The 13,837-nt window shown below is 42.4% G+C and overlaps 1 pseudogene; it reads left to right on the forward strand.

The window, feature by feature from the left end:
- The first annotated feature begins 1,057 nt into the window (after nucleotides 1–1,057).
- Nucleotides 1,058–2,012, forward strand: LOC112825689 (ATP synthase peripheral stalk subunit b, mitochondrial pseudogene; annotated as a pseudogene).
- Nucleotides 2,013–13,837: the final 11,825 nt, after the last annotated feature.

Genomic DNA, 13,837 nt, shown 5'->3' on the forward strand with positions numbered 1-13,837 from the left:
AGAGGGAGAGGGAGAAGCAGACTTCCCTCTGGCCAGGGAGCCCAACACAGGGTTCGATCCCTGGATCCCGGGGTCATGACCTGAGCTGAAGGCAGACGCTTAACGGACTGAGGCACCCAGGTGCCCCTGACCCATTGATAACTTTAATCTTCCATGTTTCAAGCCACTGATTTGAATTTTTTGTTACATCCAGTAAGGAAATCATCTGAAATGATATATCTGACTTTGAGCACCTAGTCATTCCCAGAGTGTTTGGTAGCCAGGTGCTTTGCTCCCCATGTAGTTGAGGGAAAGAAAAAGCAAGGGCAAAAAGTCACAACTTTTCTGAACTTTTCTTTCCTCATTTACCAAATGAAAGAGTTGAACCAATTGACCTGGGAGTTCTCTTTGGGTTCAATGAAGCTACATATTCTAATAGGCTGTCTCCTGTAAGGCATGGAGGGGAAGGGCATGGATGAATCTAGGGAGGGACTTTACAACCATTGCTGTGTGGGAGGTGTAAGAACCTTGCCTCTTCGAAAAGCCAGAGCGAATTAGAAAGGGTGCAAATTGCGTGGTCCTTGCAATCACATAAAGGCTTTCTCCTGGGCACTTTGCCCCTGAATCACGGCACCTGCAGGTCCATGGGCTTCCCTCAGGTGTGATAACTAGTCCTAGGGAAGCAAGCTGCCCTCTGTTCTTCTGACAGTATGCACGAATTAAAATCGTTGGAGAGGAGAGGTGACACAGCCTATTTCTAGTGATTAGGATGCCAACGTTGTTCCCTTCTGCTCATGCCAGCTTGCTGTCCTCTGGCAAGAGAGACACCCAAGCTAAGGTGGCTGCAAGAATTAGACTCCATTCCATTCATATGGGTAAGTTTTGAGGCAGCCTTAGAAGCTCTTAAAACAGTCACCAGAAGATTTCAGTAGGGGGAGTGTAAGGGGAAGAAGGCAGTCGGAGCTGGGCTCCCACATTGAACTCCTGGAGCTCCCCCCACCGCCGGCAATTTTCCCCTCATAGTAAATAGCCTGTCACCATCAGGTATTTGGCTGCTCAGAATTTACTGATTAACCTGCTGTCCGGACCCTGGTTGACCATGCTGTCCCGGGTGGTTTTTTCTGCGGCCGCTGCAGCGGCCCCCTGTCTGAAGAAAGCAGCTCTCCTTGGTCCAGGGGTATTGCAGGCAACAAGGATCTTCCACACAGGGCAGCCAAGTCTTGCCCCTGTACCACCTCTTCCTGAACATGGAGGAAAAGTTCGTTTGGGGCTGATCCCCGAAGAATTCTTCCAGTTCCTTTATCCCAAAACTGGCGTAACAGGACCCTATGTGCTTGGAACTGGACTTATCCTATATTTTCTGTCCAAAGAAATATATGTGATTACTGCAGAGACCTTCTCTGCCATATCAACAATAAGGTTGCTTATCTATGTAGTTAAAAAATATGGTGCCTCTATTGGAGAATTTGCTGATAAACTCAATGAGCAAAAAATTGCCCAACTAGAAGAGGTGAAGCAGGCTTCCATCAAACAAATCCAGGATGCAATTGATATGGAGAAGTCACAGCAGGCCCTGGTTCACAAGCGCCATTACCCTTTTGATGTCCAGAGGAATAACATTGCTATGGCACTGGAACTTACTTACCGGGAACGGCTGCACAGAGTATACAAGGAGGTGAAGAATCGCCTGGACTATCACATCTCTGTGCAGAACATGATGCGCCGAAAGGAACAAGAGCACATGATAAACTGGGTGGAGAAGCATGTGGTGCAGAGCATCTCTGCACAGCAGGAAAAGGAGACAATTGCCAAGTGCACTGCAGATCTAAAGCTGCTTGCAAAGAAGGCTCAAGCACAGCCAGTTCTGTAAATGCATCTATCCTGGTGGAGACAGCTAGAAGCATTTGACTAAAGAAACTAGTCCATGGAACAAAATCTTTCTGTATTGATGTCTACTGAAGTTACACTTAACCTTTCCTAAAAATGAAAAGTTTGTTTCATATAGAGAATTAAAACAATCTATTGGCCAATGAGATGTTTTTCATCCTTCTTGCTCTGTATTTTGAGTTCCATGATCACTTTTGAATGAGCAGTTTGCTGTTAATAAAATTCGTTGGCTGAAAAAAAAAAAGAATTTACTGATTAATTACAGCACCTACAGCCAACTGGTCTCCTTAGTAACCACGGGAGCAGGGTCCCAGCTGGAAAAGCTGCTTCTTATTTCCCTCTTCACATTTTAAAACACCTCCAATCTGGACAAACAGACTTTTATTTATTTGTTTTTTTTTAAAGAGAAAAACAGTGTCCCCATTGGTACACAGAAATTTAAAGTATTAAGTCTACATTTTTCTTTTTCTTTTTTTTAATTAAAGTTGACACACAATGTTACATTAGTTTCACGTGTCCAACGCAGTGATTGGACAACTCTGTACCTTATGCTGGGCTCACAATGTAGCTAGCGTCTGTCTATTACAACACCATTGACTATATTCCCAGGCTGTACCTTTCATCCCCGAGACTTATTCATTCTGTAACTGGAAGCCTATACCTCCCACTTCCCTTCACCTATTTGCCCATCCCCCCCCCCCGCCCCCGGCAACCGCCAGTTTGTTCCCTGTATTTATAGGTCTGTTTCTGCTTTTTGTTAGTTTATTCATTTGTTTTTTTAAGATTCCACCTATAAGTGAAATCATAGGGTATTTGTCTTTCTCCGTCTGGCTTATTTCACTTAGCATAATACCCTCTAGGTCCACTCATGTTGTTGCAAATGGCAAGATCTCATTCTTTTTTGTGGCTGAGTAATATTCCAGTGTATATAAATCCCACATCTTCTTTAACCATTCATCTATGATGGACACTTGGCTTGCTTCCATATCTTGACTATGGTAAATAATGCTGCAATAAACATAGGGTGCATATATATTTGAGAATTAGTGTTTTTGTTTTCTTTGGGTAAATACTCAGTGAAATTACTGAATCATAGGGTAATTCTATTTTTAATTTTCTCCACAGTGGCTGTACCAGTTTGCATTCCCACCAATGTGGGTTCCTTTTTTCTACACATCCTCACCAACCTTGTTATTTCTCATCTTTTTGATTCTAGTCGTTCTGTTAAGTGTAAGGTGGTATCTCATTGTGGTTTTGAATGCATTTCCCTGATGATTAGTGATATTGAGCATCTTTTCATGTGTCTGTTGGCCATCAGTCTTCTTTGGAAAACTGTCTGTTCAGGTTCTCTATTTTTTTAAAAAGATTTTATTTATTTATTTTGACACAGAGAAAGAGACAGCGAGAGAAGGAACACAAGCAGGGGGAGTGGGAGAGGGAGAAGCAAGCTTCCTGCCAAGCAGAGAGCCTGATGCGGGGCTCAATCCCAGGACCCCGGGATCATGACCTGAGCCGAAGGCAGACGCCCAAAGACTGAGCCACCCAGGCACCCCCAGGTTCTCTATTTTTAACTGGATTATTATTATTATTTTTTGGTGTTGAGTTGTATAAGTTCTTCATATACTTTGGATACTAACCCCTTATTGGATATATCATTTGCAACTATCTTCTCCCATTCAATAGGTTGCCTTTTCATTTGTTGATGATTTTCTTTGTTGTGCAAAAGCTTTGTATTTTGGTGGGGTTTTTTTGTTTGTTTGTTTATTTTTGCTTCTGTTTCTTTTCCCTTAGGAGACACATCTAGAAAAATGTTGCTATGGACAAATGGACTTTTAAAATTTATTTATTTGAGAGAGGGGTGGGAGGAGCAGAGGGAGAGGGGGAGAGAAACTTAAGCAGACTCTTTGCTGAGCACGGAGCCCGACTCAGGGCTCAATCTCACGACCCTGAGATCACGACTGAGACAAAACCAAGAGTTGGATGCTTAACCGACTGCATCATCCAGGTGCCCCTGGACAAACGGATTTTTAAAATAAAGAGGCACTCATATTTCTCTACAACTTTGCTTCCAATCATGAATGGGCTTTTGAGCTATTGAGGGAAAGTTGAATTTTAGTGATCAGTAAGAGATAAGTTTTAAATGAAGAGTTAGTCGAATATAATTTCAGGGCAAACAACCAATTATACCTTCCAAGCATAGGTTGTGAAGTACCAGTATGTGAAGTATTCAGAGTACCCAGCTGAATGCTGTGTTCGGTGAGGTGAGAATAAGAGAAGGACCTGGAGGTAGGTGTCCTTGCCGTCAAGAGCTGTCCTGGGGGACAAGACATATACTAATGCATGGTGGCCTGGACAGTGCATACTATCGTGGTCCAGACAACTGAGGAATTAGAAAGCACACAATAAGGTACGAATTGTAGATTAGACTGGAGGTTAAAGAGAAGGTCAAGTGAGGAGGGAAAGATGCCATGAGGTTTATCTTCTTTTTTGAATGAAATGTTAATTAAGATGCTGAGGATCACTAACAGGATCTGAGTGGGCAGAAAAGTGAAAGCAGGGCTTCAATAAGGCTGAGTATGAGGATTGGGGGATAGCAGTCTGCTCAGGCTGCCATAGCAAAGTGCCACGGACTGGGGGTGGGGGTGGGGAAGGGGCTTCAGTAACAGACACTTATTTTTTCATGGTTCTGGAAGCTGGAAATCTAAAATCAAGGTGTCAGCGGGGTTGGTTCCTCCCAAGCCCTCTCTCAGCTTGCAGGTGGCCGTTTCCTCCCTGTGTCCTTCACGGTCTTCCCTCTGTGTGTGTCTGTGTTCTACTGTCCTCTTCTTATAAGGACACCAGCCCTATTGGATTAGGGCCCGTCCTAGTGACTTTATTTAACCTTAATCACCTCTGGAAAGACCCGATCTCCAAATACAGCCACATTCTGAAGTACTGGGGGTTAGGACTTCAACATACAAATGTTTTTTTCTTGGTGGGGAGAGCCTGATTCAGCCTATCACAGGGGGAAAATGATACTGTGCCCATCAGATAATGGGGACAAAAACCCAGAAAGGGAACTAAAGATCACTATGGGTTGGTGGGTGACTAGTGAGCATCCTCTAGCCCCCAGGTCCAGGCACTGGTATCCCCAGACACCAAGCTGACAATGTCCATCCTGCTTTGCCACGTCACAGTGTGCCTGGAACACCCAGGCAGTTTTTATGGCTAGGTCTCAAGAGTCTCTGCACTGCTGGAGGGTGTATCCTAACAGTTGGGATGTGAAGAGCAGAGCAAATTCAGACATGCCACACTGAGAGTAAGAAGGCATCTAGCCACTTCAAACACTTTGGATCATGGTTCCTGAGAAGTTTGTAGGATGGTGCAGTTCTTCTCTGTGGGGTCAGTATCTGAATGCCAGGGGTGACTCCAATAGTCTTGCGTTCCACTAACTCCCCATAAATAAGTGAGTGTTCTACATTGTGGACACAACCCTCTCCAGCTTGTTTCTCTGTTGGATTGATTAGGCACAAGCTTCATATGTGAGCTCATTTCCTTCCACAGCTCCACTTCGTGGGGGAACTCTTAGATCCCCCTCCAACCCAAATCTCCCCTTGAGCTTTGGGCACCATATTTCTAGTACTTTCAGGAGGTTGGTACTCAGATGTCACCTCGGTGCCCCTAAGGATATTATCATATCTCCATTAACTAGCCCCTGCCCGGGTTTCCAGGGTCAGCAATAACATTCTCACAGCCACCTAATGTTATAACCTGAGTGGTCTTCCTTCTTGCTCTTTCTCTATCCTTTGTGTTCAGGGTGTTATCGAGTATAATCATTTCCTCTTTACTGCCATTTGTCAGAGCCCCAGCTCTCCCTCTCTCTTCAATCTATCCTATATACAGCAGCTTGCATAATATTTTCTACTGGGCTAACCCATCCCCCCACCCCCCTCCCCTCTAAAACCCTCAGTTTGTTTCTCAGAGTCCATAGCTTCTCATGGTTCGTCTCCCCCTAATATTTTCTAAATGGCATTTTCATTTTGCTTCAATCACTTGCTCTAAAATTCTAATTTAAAGGCAAAGAGTGATAGGGTTGGAAGATAGTGGAGGGGCACTGCACAGCCCTTTGGACTCTAAAGACCTGGGTTTGAGTCCCAGCTTAGTCCCTTTTCTGCCATTATGACTTTGGCCAAGTCACGCCTGCTTCCAAGACCTTGTACTCTTACTCTTTAAAATGGGCATAGTAGGGGCACCTGGGTGGCTCAGTCGTTAAGCGTCTGCCTTCGGCTTAGGTCATGATCCCAGGGTTCTGGGATCGAGCCCCGCATCGGGCTCCCTGTTCTGTGGGAAGCCTGCTTCTCCCTCTCCCACTCCCCCTGCTTGTGTTCCCTCTCTCTCTGTCAAATAAATAAAAATTATAAAAAAAATAAAATAAAATGGGCATAGTAATACTTAACAACGTTGCTGTGAAATTTATACAGTTAATGTAAATGAAGGGGCTTTGAAAACTCTAAGTTACCTCACCAATACAAAATATAATGATTATCCCTCAGGACCATCTCAAGTACAACTACCTCTTTTAAAAAGAAGTTTATTTGAGAGAGAAAAAGAGAGAGAGAAAGAGCGAGAGCGGGGGGGTGCAGAGGGAGAATCCTCAGACAGACTCCCCACTGAGTGCGGAGCCCGACTCTTCCAACTCCGGGCTCAATCCCCGGACCCTGAAATCATGACCTGAGCCAAAATCAAGAGTCGGAAGCTGGATGCTCAACTGACTGAGCCACCCAGGTACCCCCAGTAGCTCTTATAACTAATTAAAAATTGGCCTTTTCCTTTCTTGAACTTCCATAGCACTTTTCTGGACAGTTGCTTATATTCAGATTTGCAGTTTGTGTTTCATAGTGTGTATCCCTCCCCCTCCCTATTCTCTGTGGGGGTGGGGGTGGCGGTTCACATCTTGCCTGTCCAGGAGGACTGTAAACCACCCGAAGGAAGCAATTTATATTCTCTCCTATTTCTCTCTGATTGAGCACAGTGCCAAGGACTCTGAGCTCAACCAGAGCACCAGTTATTTGTTGATACACACAAGGAACATATTAATAGGCAAGAGACTGAATGAAATATAATAAAAATCCCAGCACCCAAAGAGCTTGCAGTCTAGCTTGGAAGATGAGCTGCAAGAACTAAAAAGGATGTACAGTTGACCCTTGAACAATGTGGGGACTAGGGGGTGCCAGCCATCCCCCTTCGTAGAATTGAAAATCCACATGTAACTTTCAACTCTCTCAAAACTACTGATGGCCTCCTGTTGACCAGAAGCCTTACTGATAGCATAAACAGCACATATGTTACATGTGATATGGATTACATACAGTATTCTTTTCAATAGAGTAGGCTATAGAAAAAGGAAAATTTTTTTTCATCCACCCAGGCTTTTAATTATTATTATTATTATTTTTATTAACATAATGTATTATTTGTTTCAGGGGTACAGGTCTGTGGTTCATCAGTCTTGCACAATTCACAGCGCTCACCATAGCACATACCCTCCCCAATGTCTATCAGCCAGCCCCCCATCCTCCCATCCCCCCTCCACTCCAGCAACCCTCAGTTTGTTTCCTGAGATTAAGAGTCTCTTATGGTTTGTCTCCCTCTCTGGTTTCATCTTGTTTCATTTTTCCCTCCCTTCCCTTATGATCCTTTGTCTTGTTTCTCAAATTCCTCATATCAGTGAGATCATATCATAATTGTCTTTCTCTGATTGACTTATTTCACTTAGCATAATGCCCTCTAGTTCCATCCATATCGTTGCAAGTGGATTTCATTTTTTTGATGGCTGCATAATATTCCATTGTATGTACATACCACATCTTCTTTATCCATTCGTCTGTTGATGGACATTTAGGCTCTTTCCATAGTTTGGCTGTTGTGGACATTGCTGCTATAAACATTGGGAGAAAAAGGAAATACTTTAAAGAAAATCATAAAGAAGAGAAAAATATATTTATGGTACTGTACTGTAAAAAAAATCCACATATAAGTGGACCCTTGTATTAGTGGACCTGTACAATTCAAATCTGTATTGTTCAAGGGTGAACTGTATAAGGCCGTTAGAGTGTCAGCAAAAGATACGTGGACATTTATGGGTGATGGACTCCCCTCTGGCTGGGATGGCATGAAAGGCTTGGCCAACAGGGAAGATTTGAGCTGGGACTTGAAAGATGGCTGGTATCTGGATAGGTAGAGACGGGGGACAGGTGGGGTGAACTAGAGCAGAGAAGCCTTTGCAGAAGGGAGTGGTAGGAGACAGGGCTGGACATGCAGCCCAGGTGGGACAGTAGGAGGCCTTGAATGGTGGCCTCAGTGATTGGTACCTTGGCTGTCAGAAGAGATTGAAGATTTTTGCACAAGGGGTGATATGCTCAGGGCAGTCTTTTGGGAGTGTGAAGCGAGGGCTGACACTAAATATGTACTGATTGGAGAAAGCAGGAGAGTGTCTATCTCTGTAGGTGTTCATCTGTCTCTGGTTCTGTGTGGATGACTGCAGCCTCAGAATCCCACTAGAAGTAGACAAATAGTCAAGCTACTGCACTGAAAGCTTCCGATTTCTTCAGCAAATAATGCCACGTGAAAATCTGCTAATCTCTTGATATTTCCAGTTTCTAGACCAACTCACCTCCCTCTTCACTACCACCACCACCATCAGAGCCCTAACAGCCAGTCTGAGCCTGTACCTACTGGAGAAGGGCCCCTTCTTCCTCTCTCTCTCCAAACAGTTGCTGGCTTAAGGATCGTAGAATGTTATTTCATGAAATTGTGTTGTTCATGCAAGACGACTATCTTTCCAAAGCCATTTCGTGGTTCTGGAAGGGGAAAATATGAAACAGATTTTTTTTTTTTTGAGAAAGAAAATTGTTTTAGTCCTTTGTAAAATAAAATAATGGATCTCCAAGTCCAATTTTTCTGCGTCAATTAAAAGACATTTCCTAAGAACCTTGTTGCAAACTTCTTCCTCCTGCATGCCCTCTACTCACCTGGGTCTCTGCTGGCCATACACATACACACGTGCGCACACACACACACACACACACACACACACACACACACACACAAACTGGTACTTCCAGCTCTGTCTACCACCATTACAAATCAAAGAGCTTTTACCAGCACCCACATGAGCTGGTGCTATTAGAATTGCTTGCAAAATGTATCTTGTTGAATCACAAGAGCACAGTGCCTAAAAAAAAATCCAAATCCACTTGGCCCCTTAGGATAATGAAATTGTTTCTCTGAGGGAAAGGTAGGTGATTAACCTCTTGTGTCACATAATAGCAAAACTGAGAGCCGACCGCCAGGAGAGGAACTTTTTCAGAAGCTAACTGGTGCTTGCCAAACCTTGGCTCTGCGGGTTTTTTTGTTGCGTTGCCCACCAATGTGAAAGAGTTATCCAGGCCTAGACCCCAGGAGTTCAGGCTCCTATCCTAATGACAGATAAGACTAAATGAGAATGGGACGCCCCCCTGATGTAGCACATCTGTATTCCAGGCTGCCACGTGGCCTCCATGGGGCTGCATCCAGGACCTGAATGTTTTATTGAAGCATTAATAGTGAATTTTCTGCTTGGATTCCTTGCTGCTTGGAGACAAAAGGCACCAGAGAGCTCTGAGTCAGGGCTCAGGGTTGGGGTGGAAACATGCTTATTTGCATTCCATAGCTCCGTGTGTGTGCATGGTCTAAACACACATGGACCATGCCCTCCCCGCCAACATAACTGTGCATAGTCTTATTCGTTCATTCAACAAACATGGACTCAGTGCCAAGCACTGTGCTAAGGGCTGGGCACACAGACGGGAATAAGATAGGATCCTGGCTACAGTGCACTGTAGCCCTTGAAGCTTGAAAAAGGCATGTAGGATTAATGCAAAGCAGTGTATGTGCCAAATATTCATAGATTGCAGAGGGTTTTAACTCAATGAACAGAAGATTCAGAGGAGAGAAGTCAAAGGAAGGCCAGATGATTACAACTGGGTAAATGACATGGATACAGATTGGTGGGAAAGAAGAAAGAAGGAAATCGTTGACATGGTGATTATTCCTTCTTTTCAAAATTTTGTTTCATGCTGTTATAATATTGTTTACATAGTAAAATAGGAAGAAAACACTTAAGGTTAGGTGAGAAGACCTTCAAGATCTATCCAGAGTCTTTGCAAGCAACACAGTATTCTCTCATACTGAAATATTTGCTAAATGAATGTTTCATCACACAAACAATGATCTCAATCATTTCCAGAGGTGGAAAGACAACTTATGGAATAGAAAGTGGTATTTTCGGGGCGCCTGGGTGGCTCAGTCATTGAGCGTCTGCCTTCGGCTCAGGTCATGATCCCGGGGTCCTGGGATGGAGCCCTGCATCCGGCTCCCTGCTCAGCGGGAAGCCTGCTTCTCCCTCTCCCACTCCCCCTGCTTGTGTTCCCTCTCTCACTGTGTCTCTCTCTGTCAAATATATAAATAAAATTAAAAAAGTGGTATTTCCCCCCAAAATGAACATTGTCATTTTTCTGACTCTACAAGCAATGTGTGCTCAAAAAATAGACTATACCCAAAAAAAGTATAAAAACGAAAGTAAAAATACATCTGGAAACCCACATAGATATAAGTCAACTGATCTTTGACAAAGAAGCAAAGGTGATACAATGGAACAAAGATAGTCTTTTCAACAAATGGTGCTGGAACAACTTGACATCTGCACACAAAAGATAAATGTAGACATAGACCTTACACCCTTTACAAAAATTAACTCAAAATCCATTGTAGACCTAAATGTAAAACACAGAACTATAAAACTCCAAGAAAATAACATAGGAGAAAACTTAGATGACCTTTAGTATGGAGATGACATTTTAGCTAGGGTACCAAAGGAACAGTCCTTGAAAAAAAGAATTGGTAAACTGGACTTCATTACAATTGAAACCTTCTTTTCTGCAAAAGACAATCTCAACAGAACGAGAAGACAAGCAACAGACTGGAAGGAAATATTTGCAAAAGACACATCAGATAAAGGACTATTACCCATAACATATGAAAAACTCTTAAAACTCAACATAAGAAAACAAACAATCTGATTAAAAAATGAGCCAAAGATTTTAGAAGATACCTTGCCAAGAAGATATATAGATGCCAAACAGGCACATGAAAAGATGCTCCACACCATCTGTCATCAATGAAATGCAGATTAAAATAACAATGAGATGCCACTACATACTTACTGGAATGGTCAAAATCCAGAACCCTGACACCACCAAATGCTGGTGAGGACATGGAGCAACAGGAACTCTCATTCATTGCTGGCGGGAATACAAAATGATACAGCCACTTGGGAAGACAAGTTGGTGGTTTCTTACAAAACTAAACATACTCTTACCATTATGATGTAGCAGTTGTGCTCTTTGGTATTTATTCAAAGAAACTGAAAACTTACGTCCACACAGAAACCTGCACACAGATGTTTATAGCAGCTTTATTCATAATTGCCAAAACCTGAAGAGTCAAGATGCCCTTCAGTAGGTGAATGAATAAATAAACTGTGGTACATCCAGACAATAGAATATTATTCAGAGCTTTATAAAAAGAGCTATCAAGCCATGAAAAGACATGGAGGAAGCTTAAATACCTAATACTAAGTGAAAGAAGCCAATCTGAAAAGGCTATTTACTTTATGAGTCCAACTACAAGACATTCTGGAAAAGACAAAACTGTGGGGACAGTGAAAAGGTCAGTGGTTGTTAGAGGTTGGGAAGGAGGAGGAGGGATGGATAGGTGGAGCACGGAGGATTTTAGGACAGTGAAGATACTCTGTATGATACTATAATAACAGATGCATGGCATTTACGTGTCTAAACCCATAAAATATGCAACACCAAGAGTGAACCTTAAAGTGAACTGTGGACTTTAGATAATTATGACGTGTCAGTGTAGTAGGTTTATTGATTGTACCAAAGGTACCGCTCTGGTGGGGGATGTTGATAGTGGGGGAGGCTATGTATGTGGTCAAATTCATGTTATATATATTTTACCACAATAAAAATATGTTCCATTAATATAAAACTCTACCGCATCCTCCCTATCACATACACACACATACCTTGGTTGCAAATGACAGAAAAACTCACTCAAATTGGTTTTAACAAAGAGAAGGCCTGGGTGGCTCAGATCGTTAAGTGTCTGCCTTCAGCTCAGGTCATGATCCCAGGGTCCTGGGATCCAGCCCCACATCGGGCTCCTGGCTCAGCGAGGAGCCTGCTTCTCCCTCTCCCTCTGCCTCTCTCCCTGCTCATGCTTTCTCTCTCTCTCTCTCTCAGTATCTCTGTGTCTCAAATGAATAAATAAAATCTTAAAAAATTTTTTTTTTTTAAAAAGAGAAGGACTTCAGATACAGGAACATCTCCCATAGCCTAATGGTAAGCATGCTGCTAGCTTTCTAGGGGACTGGGACCAAGAACCAAACCTTCAGAAACAAGGAGCCACTCTCTCAGGCTCTCTGTCTCTTCTACATTTGGGGTTGCATGGCCTCTCTCTTTTCTGCATCATTCTGGGCATCTGTTTCTTCCATCTTTTGATCTGGGCTCATTTTCTCTGCTTTTCCAAGCATGTGGTAGAAGGTGGCTGCCCTCAGTTTCTGGGTTGACTTGTCCTTTAAAATTTTTTTCTTAAAACAAACAAACGAACTCAGATTTTTAGGTTTGAGTGACCAATCTAGAATGGCTTAACATTTCCAACTCCCAATTGCAAATTCCCAAGAGATTATTTGTTCTCAAGTTTATTATAAAAAAATTTCAAACCCATAGAAGAGTTGAAAGAACAGAATAATAAATCTTCCATCAAATTAATCAATTGTTAACATTTTTCCATGTTCACGTGCTTTCTTTCTCCCCATACACATGCACACTGTTTTTTTGGCTGAAACCTTTGTGAGTAGGCACATTCAGGGTGGTATGCCTGGAGAGGTCTGTGGCTTACTGAACCATTTTAAAGTAAGTTGTAGATATTGTGATACTTCTCCCCTGAATCCTTCAGCATGATCTCCTAAGGTAGAGATGGTCTTTTGAATCACTATACCCTTATTGCACCTAAGAAAATTAACCATGATTCAACAACATCATTTAATGTCAAGTATATATGCAAAATTTCCCAAGAGTCCCACATTTTCCTTTATAATTTTTTAAAATATTTATTTATTTATTTATTTTAGAGGAAGAAAGAGAGAGCAAGGGGAGGGGCAGAGGGAGAGAGAGAATCCTGAAGCAGACTCCCCACTGAGCACAGAGCCCAATGCGGGGCTCAATCCCAGGACCCCGAGCTCATGACCTGAGCCAAAATCGAGAGTCAGATGCTTAAACAACTGAGCCACCCAGGCGCCCCTATAATTTTTTTTATCAAGGATCCAATCAAAGTTTTTATATTGCATATTTTTGATCATTTAAAAATCTAGAACAGTCATCCTGCCTTCTTTTGTGTTTCTTGATATTGATTGCCTTGAATCATTCTGGCCAGTTGTCATATAGAATGTCCTTCATTCTGGATTTGACTGGTGTTTTTCATGATTAGATTCAGATTAAACATGTTTTTTTGGTAAAACAGTTATCTAGGTGATGTTGTGCACTCCTTATTTTATCACATCAGGAGGAAACTTCTGGTGTTACTAAGTTTGATTACTTAGTTAATATAGTAACCACCAAGTCTTTCCATGGTAATGATACATTTATACTTTCTAATCAATAAGAAATCTGTGGGTGATAACTTTGAGATTGTCTCCCTACAAGTTTTAGCCAATATTTTTTGATGAACTTTGCCTGAATCAATTATTATTTTGGAGGTTGCAAAATAATAATTTCCTATCATTCCTTCTTTCTTTTCTTTTCTTTTTCTTTCTTTCTTCCTTCCTTTCTTTCTCTTTCTTTCTTTCTTTCTTTCTTTCTTTCTTTCTTTCTTTCTTTCT

The sequence above is a fragment of the Callorhinus ursinus genome, unplaced genomic scaffold (assembly GCF_003265705.2).
Source record: "Callorhinus ursinus isolate GAN/ISIS: 27379988/994484 unplaced genomic scaffold, GSC_fseal_2.0 scaffold4, whole genome shotgun sequence".
NCBI classification, from domain to species: Eukaryota; Metazoa; Chordata; class Mammalia; order Carnivora; family Otariidae; genus Callorhinus; species Callorhinus ursinus.